The sequence below is a fragment of the Vicugna pacos genome, chromosome 24 (genome assembly GCF_048564905.1).
Source record: "Vicugna pacos chromosome 24, VicPac4, whole genome shotgun sequence".
In the NCBI taxonomy this organism is placed as follows: domain Eukaryota; kingdom Metazoa; phylum Chordata; class Mammalia; order Artiodactyla; family Camelidae; genus Vicugna; species Vicugna pacos.
In genome coordinates this window covers 21,790,970-21,808,570 of record NC_133010.1, presented here as the reverse complement: position 1 = coordinate 21,808,570, position 17,601 = coordinate 21,790,970, and the positions used below count along the sequence as shown (strand labels likewise).

The window sequence follows — 17,601 nt, the reverse complement described above, 5'->3', positions numbered from 1 at the left end:
GTAAAACTGGTCTAAAGAGCATTTGAGAAACGAGGTATTTATAGGCAGATTCGCAGAGGAATGTTAAAATAACAGAGCTGAGTTGGATAGAAAACAGGTTACAATACACCATAATTTGGGGATTTGGCTGTTATACCAAAATAAAAAATATTTGCATCTCTACCAGACAAAAATCTTCAAATTAACTTCTGCTCCAATGAAGTTGTAAAACAGTCCAGCCCTATAAAGTCGGTCAAAAGTACAAGCCCCTCACTCAGGGGATACCCAGTAATCTTCTCCTCAAGTTCCAGGTCATTTTTCTCACAAAAGGCCATAGACTTGCATTTTATTTTTTTGGCTCTTAATGCTGCTGTGAGAATCACAGCTTTAGCAAAATGTGTTTGGGAATGTGTTTGTTAGAATAAATTCCGTATCTGGCATGTATAATTAGTCAGAAGGCAGGAGACAGCTCTCTAACAGACAACGCAAGGAATAAGCTGGAACTAGTTGAGCTTCCTTTAGACAAGAATTATTCTACTGTTTCTCAGTGGACCAAAGAAGTGGGTGTGCATTGCTTGCACTGGAAAACACACTTCTACAACCTGTGACCCCTTCACCTCATTCATTCACTGATATATTTACCCATCCAGTACTTGGTAGAAAAACTGCCACGAGCTGTTTGCTGTGGAAGGTATTAACATTTTAACATTTAGGAGAGATTTTATCATTCCGTAATGAGGATGTTTTTAAGTGGCTGCAGATGGTACTACTCACTGTGTATCTGACACCTTCAGGCACCTACTTGGTGGCATTTCCTCAGAAGAAGATGAAGCTATCTTCTGTCAGACGTGGAGCCTCATCACAAGGAATGATGAAATAGCCAGAGGTAAGTTTTTGAACAGCAATGCTGTTCCTCTGTAACTGATGCTCCAAAATGTGGTACGATATCAAGTCTTAAATCCTACCCGTGGAAAGCTACTAAGGACTGACGCTGTAGAATGTATGCCCAGGCAGCAATGAACAGAATCTCGCCATCATGGTGGGGCGTTGTGACTTACTCAGGGTCCCGTAAGAGAGCACAGAATAAACTTTAAAAGGACACCACTCAAGCAAAAATGTAAATGATATCACGGAAGCTCCACGAGGGCACAGGTCTTTGTCCTGTTCCCTGCTGCATCCCTAACACCTAAACAAACACTTGGACAAGAATTATTTTACTCTTTCTCAAACGCACAGCACATAGTAAACACTCAACATATTTTCAGAAATACGTCACAGCACGTCAAGACTCAGGTTCAGAAGTATCCCCAGAGGGTCCTTCTGCCTCTGATCCTCTGAGCCGGCTCTTTCAATGGCCTCAGGCTGTTTCCACACCCGCACAGGCCGTCAGTGCTCTGCTGCATACCAGGCAGTCTCCTCCCAAGAGCTCCAGGCACCTCAGCGTGGGCTCCCCTCTTCCTCACTGTGGGTGTAACCGCAGAGGGCGCCGCGGCCCCCTGCCCCGTCGGGCTCACCCCTGCATTCCGCCGTGTCTACAGCCCCTCTCCAGGCGCTCGGCAGCAGCGGTCAGAGGACTGACCTGCTTTGTTTCCCATGTTGCTGCCTAACGTTCAGTATCTTGGAAACCACTGGTTTGTATGTTTCTCTATCTCTGCCTCTTTCTCAATCTCTCCTTTACTCTCTGGCTTGTTTTTACAGGAGGAAACTTCAGACTGGGTTATTCCGTCTGGGCCACAGTAAAGTTTCTGTCTAAGCAAGCAGGACTTTTAAATACTACATGCAAAGAAGATGGGTTAAACACATTGAGGCTGAAGAGATTTTATGTAGCAATCTATTGTAAACAATAGATTGGCCTCTCAAAGAGTCAGGAGGTTTACTGTTAATGTACTCAGAGTATTGCTGCTTTTATAGATTGAGAAAGCGGTGTTAATTGAGTTACGTAACATCAGTGGATGGATTATATTATCCACAAAATGAAGGAATTAGAGGAAATGACCACTGAGTACTTTCTAACGTTTGTATCGATAAGCTGTGTTCTTCCAAGAGAAAGAAAGGTGGGTGGGTAGAAGGGTAGGTAGGTAAAAAGATAGACAGACAGGTGAGTGGAAGGGAAGTGAGGAGGGAAAGAAAGGGTTCGTAGGTAGATGGATGGATTGAAGGGTGGGTGGCTGGACAAATGAATGGGCAGATAAAAAGAGATAGTTAGATCGGTGGGTGGGTCGATGGGTAGGTACGTGGGTTGGTAGACAGATGGATGGAAGGGTTGATAGGAAGGGAGGGAGAGAAACAAAGGAAAGAAGGAATGAAAGAAAGAGACAAAAAAGGGTGGGTGGTTGGATAGGGAGGGAGAGAGAAAGGAAGGAAGAAAGAATGGTGGGTGGGGAGGGATGGAGGGAGGGAAAAAGGAAGGTGGGTGGCTGGCTGGCTGGATACGTACGTGGGTTTGTGGGTTCATGGATGGATCAAAGGGTACGTGGCTGGACGAATGGATAGGTAAGTAAAAACAGATGGGTGGGTGGATAGGAAGGAAGGAGAAAAAGGTGGGTAGGTAGATGAGTAGGTAGGGACATGGGTTGGTAGATGGATGGAAGGGTTGATAGGAAGGGAGGGAAAAGGCAGAAAGAAAGAAAGAAAGAAAGGAAGGTGGGTAGGTGGATAGATAGGTACTTGGGTTCCTAGATAGATGGATCGAAAGGTAGGTGGCTGGACGAATGGACAGATAGGTAAAAACATAGATAAATGGGTGGGTGGGTCAATAGGTAGGTAGATGGATGGATGGGTTGATAGGAAGGGAGGGGGAAGAAAGAATGAAAGAAAAAGAAATGTGGGTGAGTGGATGGATAGGTAGGGACATGGGTTGGTAGATGGATGGAAGGGTTGATGGGAGGGAGAAGCAAGGAAGAAAGAGAAGGAATGAAATAGAAAGAGACAAAGGTTGGTGGGTGGGTGAGTGGGGAGGAAGGAAGAAGGAAAGGGGGTGGATGGATTAGGTAGGTACATGGGTTGGTAGACTGATGGATGGAAGGGTTGATAGGAAGGAAGGGAGGGAGACGGAAGGAATGAAGAAACAAAGGAAGAAAGATGGGTGGGTGGATGGATCGAAGGGTTGGTGGCTGGAGGAATGGGTAGGTAGGTAGATAAGAAAGAAAGGAGAATTGATAGGAAGGGAGGGAGAAGCAAAGAAGAAGGAAAGAAAGGTTGGTGGGTGGGTGGATGGGTAGGTAAAAAGATGGATAGATAGATGGATGGGGAGGGAGGGAGGAAGAAAGAAGGGTGAGTGAATGGATAGGTAGGTACATGGGTTGATGGATGGAAGAGTTGATAGGATGGAGAGAGAAAGAAAAGTGGGTAGGTGGGTGGGCAGATGCACAGGTACCTGGGTTTGTAGATAGATGGATTGAAAGAAAAACTTCTTCATTGTGAGTCCTTTTTGCCTAATTTCTTAGTAGCACATAATTTCACAAAATATTCATATTAAAATGTTAGAGGATATAACAAATACCTACTTCTTCCCTGAACGTTACCGTGATGCACTGAACAGCACTAGTGTTTACTGATTACTCAGTAATCCTTACCTTTTATGTTGTTGAACACACACAATACTTCAAGTAGAAATCAGACCATTTCAAAGATAGAGTTCTACAAACATGAACCATCTTGAGGCTGGCAGAAAATGAATGCAAAAACCCCACTCAGAGCCCAACTGACCTTTGCTGTTACTGACTGAACAAAATATTTCAATGAAATTCAAGACTGACCTTTCTCCACCACATTTTATGACTGTTTCTGCTCAAGGATTTAATCGCTCCTCTCATTTGTGCCAGGAGCCTGGGAGAGGAAGAAAGCAAGAAAGGCTTTGTATAGCAAAGACTGAAGGATAACACAGAATAAGAATAAAAAAATGTCAGTATCAGGCAAACAGCCACTTGAAAACAGATATTCTCATTAGAACCTTCTTAGCATTCATCCCACCCGCACTTTTCTAACACTTTTTCTCATCTCAGAGTGTGAGCATGGTGCTGGGAGGTTATTTTGGTGAGCCTTAGAAGTCAGGAGAGAGTGAAATTATCAAACTGGAAAAAAGGAAGTTGCAGGAAAGTCAACATTAAATGACAGTGTAGGAAAGTTTTTGGTTAAAGTGAACATAAATACCAGTTTTTAGAAGTGCAGAAATTGAATCATTTTAACTGTCCAGCTCTCTTTTCATTCTATTTTAATGACTTATGAGTAGTAACCAAGTAGAATAATTCATTATTCACCATAAATAATGAATATGATTATTCTGTTTTTTCCCCACTTGGTCCTCGTGTACACCAGAACACGGCGACGACATCACACTCATCAGCGTGGGCTAGTCAAAGGAGAACTAGTTACCTAATAATTCCCAAATCAGCAGACTTCCTGAGAGCAAAAAAGGCCCATTGCTTTCCTGTTTAGCTTTTTTGCTTCAAAATAGTCACCAACAACTACTCTTGTCTTTTTTGTTTCAAATTGTACTTATGTTGTTGGTTACATATTTTTATCACTCCAAATTTTCTGATTTTAAATATTAAATGCTTAGTTACCCGGTGAAATAGAAAAATGGTTCATTTAAGCAATCAATTTTAGACTGCAAACATAATTTCATTTGAAAATTCCACAAATACCCATATAACTTTTTTTTAGAATACAAACATTTTCTTCTACCTGTAATGTCATTATTAGTGCTGAGCTAGGGGGTAGAAATTTGGACACTTGCAAGTATATGCTCTCCTGGCTTTTTCTGTTGTTCTTTGTGTTAAAGTGAATAATCAATTAAATCTTGAAGTATACAAATGCGTCAGGCTTGCCCTAGGTGCTGGCATATACAAAATGAGAAACATACAATTCCTATCCATTAGCAGATGTTGGTCTGGTATTCAATAATAATGATTAATGTGAGTCTTAATAAGTTGCTTTTGCCTGATCATAACGGATGGAGAGATTCCAGTTATAAGCAGCAGAAGGAACGGTGCATTCCTACCAGCACTGAGCAGGCAGGAACTGAGGAGAGGGTGGCTGGAGAGGTGGGGGCCACATAAGAGAGGACCCTTAATAACACACCGAAGAGTCGGGATCCTTGCCAGATAAACGAGAAAGGCAAAGGGTCATGAATGGAAGGAAATCAATTAGAATGAAGTTAAAAAATACCAATCCAGTCTACCTGCTGATTGGCTGGGGACGCAGGGAGAGGGAGAGGTAGGGGGTAATTCCCAGGTACGTGGTACAAAGGACAGAGACGATGATGTCCCTGATGGAATTACGAATTAAAAGAGGAAAGGCTCATTTTCAGGGAAGATGTTGACTTCTGCTTTGGTCATGTTTAACGTGAGTTTTCTGTAACAACTACAAACAAAAATGCCCCACAGATATTTGATTAAAAAATATGTTCCTGTGTGAAATGCAGCAGTCTTGGACTGTCAGGATTCTAACCCTTTCTCTGTTTCCTTAAAGCTGAGTACATCAGTACTGCTCTTTGGGCTTCGCTTTCTTCTTCTGTAAAGCGGGGTATAGAGGTGGCCTTAATATTTCCTCCTCTACTCTTCCATACTTAGAAAAGTAGTTGTTGGAAATGACAGAACAAGGCTTTTCTTTATACCCTCTTTATGAAAGGAAAAAATTTTATTAATCCCATCCTCAAGCTAGAAAAAAATTAAACTGATGTTTGTAGTAAGAGATAATGATTTAGTTAATAAATCTAATCTGAGCATAAAGAACATGGACTTGTAAGAACTATGTCATGATCAGATCTGCAAGAAAAAATAAACATTGGTAATTCCAGCTTCTTTGTCAAGTTGTGTTTAATTTACCACTGTCACTCAAATGGTCCTAATAAACGCAGGAATTATACTTACGGTTTTCAACATAAAGTTTTCACAGATCTTGCTGCTACGTAATTTACCCATATTTGATATTCAGCCAGTGCATTTTACATGTACAACTGACTTAGTTTTATTGTATCAGTAAATTCAATAAAATATTAGCCACTTACATTTGGCTGTTATTTTGATTTAGCTAGCTGATCAGTGAAATCAAATTACTCATAACAGTAATTGAGGAGAACATAATACTCAATGGTGAAAAGCTGAAAGCCCTCCCACTAAAATCTGGAATAAGACAAGGATGTCCATTCTCACCACTTCTGTTCAATACAGTATTGGAAGTCCTAGCCATAGCAGTCAGACAAGAAAAATAAAAGGGATCCAAATCAGAAGAGGTAAAATTGTCACTGTATGTGGATGACATGAAACTGTATATCAAAAACCCTAAAGGCGCCACATAAAAACTTCTAGAGCTAATAAAAGAATTTGGCAAGGTAGCAGGATACAAGATTAACATACAGAAATCAGTTGCATTTCTTTACACTAGCAATTAAGTATCAGAAAAGGAAAGTAAAGAAATGATCCCTTTTAAAATTGCATCCAAAAAAATAAAATACTTAGGAATAAATCTCACGAAGGAGGTTAAAGACTTATATGCAAACTACAAAACATTAATTAAGGAAATTAAAGATGACTAAAAAAAATGGAAAGATAGCCCATGCTCTTGGATTGTAAGAATAAATATTGTTAATATTGGCTGTACTACCCAAAGCAATCTACCAAGTTAATGCTATCCCTAACAAATTACCAAGGACATTTTTCACAGAACTAGAACCAATAATCCTAAAATTTATATGGAACCACAAAACATCCGGAATTGCCAAAGCATTACTGAAGAAAAAGAACAAACCTGGAGGAATACCCTCCCAGACTTCAGACAATACTACAGAACTACAGTAGTCAAAATAGCATGATATTGGGCTCAGTAGAACAGAATAGAGAGCCCAGAAACAAGTCCACATACCTATGGTCAATTAGTCTTCAACAAAGGAGGCAAGAATATACAATGGAGAAAAGACTGTCTCTTCAGCAAATGGTACTGGGAAAACTGGACAGCAGCATGTAAATAAATGAAGTCAGAACACTCCCTCACTCCAAACACAAAAATAAACTCAAAATGGCTTAAAGACTTAGATATAAGACAAGACATGATAAATCTCCTAGAAGAAAACGCAGGCAAAATATCTCTGACATAAATCTTAGCAGTATTCTCCCAGGGCAGTCTGCACAGGCAATAGAAATAAGAGCAAGAAGTAATGAACGGGACCTAACAAAACTTACAAGCTTTTGCACAGCAAAGGAAGTCATAAGCGAAGCAAAAAGACAACCTACAGAATGGGAGACAATATTTGCAAATGATGAGACTGACAAGGGCTTAATTTCCAGAATATAAAAACAGCTCATACAACTTAATAACAAAAACCAAACAACTCTATCCAAAAATGGACAGAAGACCTAGACAAGCAATTCTCCTATGAAGATATACCAATGGCCAATAGGCACATGAAAAAATACTCAATATCACTAATTATCAGAGAAATGCAAGTCAAAATTACAATGAAGTATCACCTCACACCAGTCAGAATGGCCATCATTCAAAAGTCCACAAACAATAAATGCCGGAGAGGGTGTGGAGAAAAGCTAACCCTCTTACACTGCTGGTGGGAATGTAGTTTGGTGCAGCCAATATGGAAAACAGTATGGAGATTCCTCAAAAGACTGAAAACAGACTTACCATATGATCCAGCAATCTCACTCCTGGGTATATATCTGGAGGGAACTCAAATTTGAAGATACATGCACTCCAGTGTTCACAAAAGCAGTACATAGCCAGGACATGCGAACAACCTAAATGTCCATCAGTGGTATATTTATACAATGGAATACTATTCGGCCATAAAAATGACAACATAACACCATTTGCAGCAACATGGATGTCCCTGGAGAATGTCATTCTAAATGAAACAAGCCAGAAAGAGAAAGAAAAATACTATATGAGATCGCTCATATGTGGAATCTAAAAAATAAAAGCACATAAATACAAAACAGAAACAGACTCATAGAGTACAAACTTGTGGTTGCCAACAGGGAGGGGGGTGGGAAGGGACAGATTGGGAGTTCGAAACTTGTAGATTCTGACAGGCATATGTAGAATAGATAAACAAGATTATACTGTATAGCATAGGGAAATATATAAAGATCTTGTGGTAGCTCACAGAAAAAGGAATGTGACAATGAATATATGTATGTTCATGTATAACTGAAAAAATGTGCTCTACACTAGAAATTGACACAACACTGTAAACTGACTATAACTCAATTAAAAAAAAAGTTGTGGTATATTTATATAATAGAATACTACTCACCCATAAGAAAGAATAAAATAACGCCACTTGCAGCAATATGGATGGACCTGAAGGTTGTCTTTCTAAGTGAAGTAAGCCAGAAAGAGAAAGAAAAATAGTGTATGATATCACTCATATGTGGAATCTAAAAAAAGAAAAAGAAAAGAAAAAGAGGACACTAATGAACTCATCTACAAAACAGAAACAGACTCAGTAAACAGATTCAGACATAGTATACAATTTATGGTTACAAGGGAAAGGGTCTTGAGAAGGCATAAATCTGGGAGATTGAGATTTGCAAAGGTTAACCACTATATATACAAATAGATTAAAAAAAATTTTTTTCTGTATAGCACAGGAAACTGTATTCAATATCTTGTGAAAACCTTTAATGAAAAAGAATATGAAAATGATCATATGTATATATATATGCATGACTGGAACATTATGCTGTATTCCAGAAAGTGACACACTGTAGTTGACTATACTTCAATTTAAAAAAAAGAAAAAAAGAAAGTGCTAAGTTATATCCTTAGACTCAAGTGTTTATTGCATTCTTTTAAAAACTGCTGCTATGGAAAAGAAAGAAATTAAAAATTAAGATCATTGAAAATTTAAAATCGGTTTGCAAAATGAACAACTCAGTAATAAAGTAGGAAACAGGGACGTTCTATACTTCACTAGTAAAGAGAGAGCAGAGATAATAAGGGGAGAGCATCATGAATGGGACAGAGCGGACGAATTCCCCCAGAGGAAAATGTACAAATTCTGAAAAGCATCTAGAAAGTAATAAACAGGTATCTTGCAAAGGATCGAGACTCAGACTGGTGTCTGACTCATCATTATGTGTATTAGGACAACAGAGGGCAATGTCATAATCTTTCTGAGTTTGGAGGGAAAAAAAATTCAACTGAAGGTTTATATCCAGACAAACTATTTTAAACTGTGAGGTGTGAAATGGCATTTCAGACATATAAAAGTTAAAACTAAATTAAATTCCTTCCACAGGCAATGTCTTGGTTGTTTAATTGAGAATAAACTCTTTGGGGAAAAAAAGGAATAAATCAAGAAAGAAGACAGTCATGTTATTTAAAAAAAATCCCCCAAAACAAAACACTAGGTGAACCAGAAAGGTAGTTGGTTCTTTACCCAGTGAGACAGGTTTGTAGGAGAACTAGGAGCATTCAAGTTAAGCCAGCACTGGAAGGTGGATGCCTCTGGGTAGAAAGTATTCCGTAAAGAAAAAGGAGGTACCAGAATACACAAAACAGTCAAAAACATGAGGAAGTACTGAACGCTTTAGTTGGAGGTTTAAAAAAAATACGACTTTTTTCCAACTTGACACTGTATGACATTGAGTCGGTAGAAAAGGTTGTACTATTTGTATACAAGACTTGGCTCTGTGGTAAATTCACCCTAAAAATGTAAGCACTGTTTATGTTTTTTATTCTTAGAATCAACCTATAGTTAAATCACAAAATGCAGTGTCATCAGTCATGTCAAATCAAGGTAAATGTACAGATGATAGGGTGGGCGTGTGAGAGGTTGTGGAAGATGACGGAGGAAGATCAGTACAATCAGAGATGCCATCCAGAGATGATGGGGGAATACACTGAGGGGTTAAAATTTGTGTTATTTTAAATTGCAGGGCTCACCGGTGTTGGAAATGATAATTGTGATGGAGTTTTACTGAAGCCGGAGCACAGAGAGTGAAGGTATAATATGGTGTAAGTGATCTAGAGCTTTACCTCAGGAGGAAATCAACAGATAACATCAGAGATTTGCCCACCTGTACCAGTGCAAGCATCACACTGGAAGGCCGGAAGATAACTGCTGGAAAAATTAAAACAGAAATGCCAGCAACTGTCGTCACTGGGACCTGGGACTAGGAGAGGGGAGGAGTAAGAGGACTATTTCTTTTCATTATAAAATCTGCTGGTTTTTAATCAAGTGCATCTATTACTTAAATTTTAAAAACTTTAAATGTGTGTGTTCATCGACAACAGCCCCAAAGGGGTCAATTTTTGAAACTGTATTAAATCTAACTTATTTAGCTGTTCCTTCAGTATTCCACCATTCATTCAACAGTTGCCATGTACTAAGTATTTTAGGGGCTGAGAATATAGCAAAACAAGACAGGTGAGGTTCCTGCTCCTACAAGGCTTATATTCGAGACACAGTAAGAAGACAGAGAGAGTGTGTGTGGTGAGAGAGAGGGAGGGAGAGAGAGAAAGGAAATTTCTAACGATACATGCTGTCAAAAAAACTAAGGTTGGCACGATGGGGGTTTCATTTTGGATTCGGCTATCAGAGAAGAACGCACTGAGGAAGGATACGGCTTTGGTGTTGAAATTTAAACTAGAAGAACCAGCCAGTGAAATGAAGAACAAGGAACGGAACCCCATGGGAATACGTGTAGTTTCTTAATTGAAGATGAATATTGCCATGTACCTTCTTATCACGTGCTATGCTTGTGTTTAATGATCTCTAAAGAAAATATGTTGTTTATCCCACAGTAAATCCTAATATACATAAATGTATCTCTTTACATTTAGGTAGATGTTTATATTCCTAAATGATAAAAGAAATCAATAAATAAAATGATTGAATATGACACTGAAGAAAGCCTACCTTTACAAAACATACACACACACAGCCACACATTACAATACAGCCTTATGGTCGAACTTAAAATGTGGCAAACAATTACGTTAATGATTATTGATGTGTTAATGAGATATAAAATATTTAAGTCTTATGAAAATTTGCCTTTGATATAAATATTCCCCCAATGCTTTGAATTCCAGAATATCTTTCTCTGAAAAGATACCTGCTTTACTATCAGCTTGCCAAGAAACTGCAAGACGGTTTGGCAAGTTACCTAAAGTAAGGGCAGATATCAATATTTAATTTTGATCATTTAAAAAATGATCAAAAATAAATTTTATCTGAGTGTATAATGAATGTGAAACATTTTAATTGTTCTTTTCCTTTTTCATTATTTTACATTATTTTGGATTTGGATGACTTACTTGTTAGTTTTTACACTCAGATGTAGATTATTGTGGTTATCAACTCCTCAGTTCAAGGCACGCCATGGTCATGAGTTCATGTGTCTTCTCTCTCGTTTTATGCATGTATGCATGTATATCTGCATGAGTACATATATGTACATGCATGTGGGAATGCACCAAAGTGTGTATAAATGTATTCCCTTTTATCCCATTTGCCAGGTCCATTCTTGTGCCTTCTGTAGGCAACCATTATAATATATTTGATGTGAATTATTTCTATGTATTATTGTGAAATTTGCATTGAACCTTTAAGTCAAGCTACTTTAATTCATGTGAATATAATTGTGCTGGAGAGCTCATTGTTTTTCTTACTTAACTCAAGAATATATTCGAATATTTGTTGTATATTTAGTCCATTGCTCAAAAAACCTACCCAAGTACTCCACAATGTGCATCCACTAAGATTTACTTTTCTCTGTTCACCAGTGATGTTAACAAGATTGCCTCCAACTTCTCCCTATCACAAATAACCCTGACAATCATCCCTTTCAATGGCGTGAGACTATCTCAAGGATGTAGATTCAGGAGTGGAAAGCTAGATCCTATACATACATATGTACACACACACACACACACGTATATATATATATATAAAAATTATAAATAAATAAATAAACAAATAAATAAATAAAATATTCCTTTGGACCGTCAAAGTTTGGCATTATAAGCGTTTATTTTTTCTCAATCTGACAGGTGCAAACTTGTATCTTACTGTTTTAATTTGCATTTCTCTAATTACTAAGTTTAAATATCATATGCTTGTTCACCTTTTGGGGCTCAGATTTTATGAACTGCCTATTGATAGCATTTGTTTATTTTGGGGGCAGGGGTTCTTGGGGTTTTTTTTTTTTGCTGATTTCTAGGAATTTCTTCTATGTCCTAAATATTATTCCCTGTTTGTTTTATAGATGATATTTTTCTAATCTCTCATTTCTTTTGCCCACTGTATCATTTATTGAAGAGATTCCTAATTATTATTTGTAACCTCAGTCATTTTGACTTGTACTTTTAGGGTTCTATTTAGGACTCCTATGTTGAAAGATACTCTTCTGTAGAAGACAACTAGGTCTTTAATCTATATGGAGTCCCTGTTTCTGTGTTGTGTATTTAGGACACAGTTTTATTTTTCTCTATGCAGGGAGCCCATATTCCCAGCAATTTTTACTCAAAATTATTTCTTCTTCTACTGATTCAGATGCTATGTTTTTTGTATGTTAGATTCACATGTACTTTTGTGGACTCCATTATGTTCCATAGGAATATATGTCTGTTTTTCCCTGAGTATACAGTTTCATATTACTGTGGCTTTGTAATGTTAGTTTTCTTCCATATAAATGTTAGCATGAGTTTACAAAATGCTGAAAAAGATCCAGATGTGGTTTTTGGGGGGGTTACATTTAATTTTAGATTAATTTGAGGAGACATAAATCTTATTTATTAAATGGTTCCCATCCCAGAACATGTAATTTCAGTGTATTCAGATATTTTTAATCCATTAATAGAATTTTAAAATTTCATCAGAGAAACCTTGAGTGATTTTTGTTAAATACATTCTTAGATGTGTTATGGTTTTTGTTACCATTGTAAAACTATATATTTATCTAGACAGTTATTATGATTATAGAAAAATAATACTAATTTTTATAAGCTGATTTTGTACCTAGCAAACTTGCCTAGTATTTTGTGAGTTCTAACAATGCTTATTATTTCCATGAGATAGAAATAATAAGTTTTTGAGATAATTAGAAATAACTTATAACTTATAAATAATGATAGTTTTTTCTCTTTTGTTCTCATCCTTACATCTTTCTTTTTTCCCCTTTCTTTCCTTACAGGAGTGGATAGAAGACCAGTATGTGTTAGGGTAGAGGCTCATCTTCTAAAACTTAAAGTGAATATTTATAACATATCTTGCTTATTTGCTATAGATTTTTGTGGTACAAGTAAACTTGTAAGGAAGTCAGTGCCTAGTGTCTAATCTTAGTTTGATGATAGAATTTTCATTATATATAGATTAGACTTTTTATCAAATAGTTTCTGTATCTACTGAGGAAATTATATGCAAATATTTTATATACTGAAAAATGTCTCTAGTTTACCAAGGCTTTCAAATATTAGATTATTATTTGTAATACTTCTTTATTATTTATCAGTTCACTATTGTGAATTACTCCTCTCCCATTCTGTACTTTATTTGGAAACTTTCAGTTGTGCCTACCCTTTGTTGAATAGAAAGTTTAAAAATTTCCAGGTGGAAATGTCTTTTTTATTGCTGTTTTAAAATAATTTATAGCTTTATTGCCCGGTGATCTGAGGGATCATAACACTTGCAATATTGCTATGTTATGGAAGTTACTGATGGTTTCTTTGTAATCTACATTAAGTCAATGTTTGAAAATATTCCCTGAGCGTATGAGGAGACGTTAAACTCTCTATTACTGTAGTATAAATTTTGATATATGTCTGTCTTTCCATTACAGATGTATTTTCCTCATCTTGCTTTTATGTTTTTGTCCATTTGCTGTCTTGTAAATTAGTATTCTGTCTCTTATTACTTTGTCCTTCCTGTCGTTTTTGCTTCATGGAGATGGTTGATGTGTTATTTTATGTATTTATATTTGTTGTATTTAATTTGAATTATGACTTTTAGCTTAAAAGTATATTTCTTCGTAACATTTCATGCGTTTTACTGAAATTATGATTTGTCTGCTATCAAGATCACATCCTGGTTTCTTGTTTCATGGGAATGGCATGCCTTTGGCCATTTCTTTATTTATAGTGTTCAGGATCCACTTGTTTTAGAATATCTTTTCCAGAGCAGATTTGGATCTTGCTTTGTGAGCTACATTAAAAATCATTTTCTTTAAAAAAGTGAGTTAACATCATTCATTTATTAATAGGACTGGTTCTGTATTCTGTTACATTTGCCATAGGATTTTCCTACAAGTGTGTATCCTTTTTGCTTTATTCATTTATTTATTTTGGCATTTGAGAAGATTGGTGACATTATTCCTTATACAAGTCAAAAATTTTTTTTAATCCCTTCATCTCTTATTTAGTATTTTGCTGTCTTGTTGAATGGTATCCCTCAGCCAGTAGTGGACTACTGGCCATAAAAGTGAGGTTATAGACTCTCTTCCTTCCCCAACTTCTCTCCTTTCAGTTTCACTATTTCTGCTGTGTTACATCATCTATAACCTTACACATGAGTCTTCCACGCTTGTCCCCACCTCCATTTAATTCTTCATTTTCCATTCGTATATATTAAAATGTTCATAATTAGCTTATTTACTGAAGTTCTCCCAGTCAGCTGTCGACTAGATTAAGCTTATGCTCTAACAGATTCCTCAAGAAAGGCCCAAAGATACAGAATCCCTCAAATCCCTGTGTGTTTAATAACGTTTTCTGTAGCCTTGTTCTTAAAGGATAGCTTGTCTGGACGTGACATCTCTGCCTTGGTTCACTGAGTGTTTTCTTTCACTATTTTTTTTTAAAGCTGCTCTATTGTTGCCTTTAGCCTTTGTAAGTTATTGGATATTTTTTGGAGGCCTTAAGTATCCCTTGTTTATCTTTGAAGTCTAATAATTTTACTAGTTTGTGTCTTACAGTTGATCTTTCCTAATTTTTCCTAAGTTTCAGACGTATCCTTTCAATACATAAATACAGTTCTTCTTTTACTTCTGAGAATGTGTCTTGGGTTAGAATTTTGGATATCTGTTCTGTTGCTTCGTTTGCCTTCTGGGACAGCAGTTACGGGTGTTGCTCCTTCTTTGCCTGCCTTCACTTTCACCGTGTTTTTCCTGACGGCTGTGACTTTTGGGTTGTTGCTGTTGTTCTCTTGCTGTTTCATCCCCTTTATTTAATGTCCAATATTAACTTGACTGTATTTTCCCCTGGGTAACTCATAATCTTCATTGCTGAGACAATTTTTGTTTTATTCTTCCACTTTTTTCCTTTGTTCAGTTTCATTTTCTTTCTATTTTTCCCACTCTTAGTTTTTGATTTTCTGCTTCAAGGTGATTTTTCAAAACTCTGAGGGTTTGTTTGAGTACATTTAATTCAGAAATGTTTTACATTTCTCTTAAGTTTTCTTTTAGTGCCTAAGCCATGTGAGAGTTCTCATTAGTCGAGATGCATTGGATCTTATAATGCTTTATAAATCTGACATGTAAATTCTGCACTCATACATACAATATGACTATACAAAGTCTCTAATGTTTTGATACGTAAGTTCTTCTTAAGGAAAAAAAAATCTACCATTTTAATCATGGGGAAATGAACACATAGCGTGCACAGCTCTCCATTTCCAGTATGAACTTTTTATATTGACACACAAGATCAATCTTAAGCATTAGGTAAAGTTTGATATTTGTTTTATATCCTAGGTCTTAAGACTTTTAAACTATTATTTATTTGCATTTAAACCACTATGTACTCTAATTATCAAAATGTCCTCATCCTAATCTCAAAAAATACATAGCGAATCTTCAGTAAATGACAAGCCATGGGCTTTATTAAGGGGGTGGGTTTCTTAAGGAACCTTTGATCCATGTGAAAATAGTGACATAAGAGCACAGAAGATAAATCAAAAAGTCATTTACTTCTACAAATCTAAATATAAATATATCTGTCCTGCTATATTAAGCATACAAAACAAATAGTCTGTCCAAATATGTAATGAAATCTACATAGTGAAATTCCTGTCTCACTACCTAGGTCCAAAGTAGTTATCTGTGCCTGGTGAATGTCCCTCCCCTCTGCAGTACCTCAGAGGAGGGCAGTGATCACAATAAGCCACGAAGGCATGGAGGGAGGGCAGTTGTTGGACATGTAATATCTGAATCCAAAGCCAATTTCTAACTGAGATCATATTCCATAAAAGGGGAAAACAGATTTTGATAGATAAGTAGCCATTTCTGCTTCATCAAATACTCTAACTGAAGGTTTTGGTTTTGGCTTTTAATTATTATTGAGGAAATATCTTAGATTTTCACAAAACCCCTCAAACAGTGTGCTCTCTATCTCTTTGTCTATTATATCTCTCAAACATACACACACTTAAAATAGTTGTTAACCTCTTAAGCAAAGCAATAAAATGATGGAATATTTCCTCTGGGAATTGAAAAAAGCATAGTGTCTCAGTTATCGAATGCTGTATCAGAAACTGCACCCTCCCCCAGTGGCTGGCGGAACATGACAATTTACTGTGATGGTGAATTCCGGGGGCCAGAACGCAGAAAAGGCACAGTGGGAATTTATTACTTGGAGTTCTCTCGAGCAATTGCAGTTAGATGTTAGCTGGGGCTGCAGGCTTGAATGAGTCTGCAAGATCCACCTGTGTGCTGCCTCCCTCCTAGGTCAGGCACCCTCGCACTGGCTGTGGCTAGGGGTCTCAGCTCATCTCCAGCGTGGCCCCCCCAGGGGACTGCTTCAGGTTCCCCATGGCCTCACAGCAGGCTGCCCCAGCGTGAGCAATCTGGAAGACCAAAGCAGAGCTACAGTGGGATCCCTTTTATCACTTCTTCTGCCATATTCTGTTGGTTACACAGAGGCAGAGACAACACTGATTCGGTACGGCATTTGCAAGGGCGTGAATCAGCAGGGGCCACCTTAGAAACCAGCTACCAGACACAGGCAGAGGGAATCCATCGCCTCCCGGATTTAGTAACTCTCAGAAATACTGTGACCAATGTGTTTATGACTTCATTTGCAATAAGGACTTCAGGTGTTAGCAAAAAGGTTGTTTGTAAAAAGGACACTTGATACATCAACTGTTGAGAAGCATTTCTGAGAATTCTGAAAAATCTTACTGAGGCCAGCACTGAAGTGTCCTTGAGATAAAAAATAATCTCTTTTTATAGATAACAAAACTAGACGTTTTTCTTGAATGACTTAGAGGTTATAAATCATAAGCTCCACTTATCTGCCATCTTAAAAGTAAGATTTAATTTGATAAATCTTAATTTAATTTATAAAGATTTGGGTGGATTTGTCCTGAAATTTTTAATTACTCTAAATATGATATTGGTGATTATCTTAAATATAGAATCACTATTTATCAGGTTTTTTCCTTAAATTAAAAAAATTCAGAGCAGGTTCACCTTGCCTTATGCAGAAACTTCTGTTCTATACCTAATCTGTGTCACTTAAAACACTAAGGAGGGTTATTCCTTCCTTAACTTGTAACTGTTGGCCAGTGTCTTCCTTGCCTCTAATTGGACAAAGGGAAATGCACAATTTGATGGCATAAATTGAAATACGGCACTCCCTCTGCTTCTTACACTTTTGAGGGGACACAGGATG

General features: G+C 37.2%; 1 long non-coding RNA gene across 4 annotated transcripts in view; it reads right to left on the bottom strand.

Annotated features, from left to right (window-relative positions):
- Window positions 1-17,601, bottom strand: part of LOC116285336 (uncharacterized) — a 499,682-nt gene that overhangs the window by 6,515 nt on the left and 475,566 nt on the right. The window contains exons 7-8 of one of the 4 annotated variants that reach the window (XR_012063888.1): window positions 3,738-3,807; window positions 754-834 (exon numbers count right to left, since the gene is read on the bottom strand). The exons of 1 other annotated variant lie outside the window; for it this stretch is intronic. This is a non-coding gene — a long non-coding RNA (uncharacterized lncRNA). Of the gene's footprint in view, window positions 1-753; window positions 835-3,737; window positions 3,808-8,245; window positions 8,370-17,601 lie in introns of those variants that run through there. 2 more of the 4 variants (XR_012063889.1, XR_012063890.1) reach the window with 2 other exon arrangements.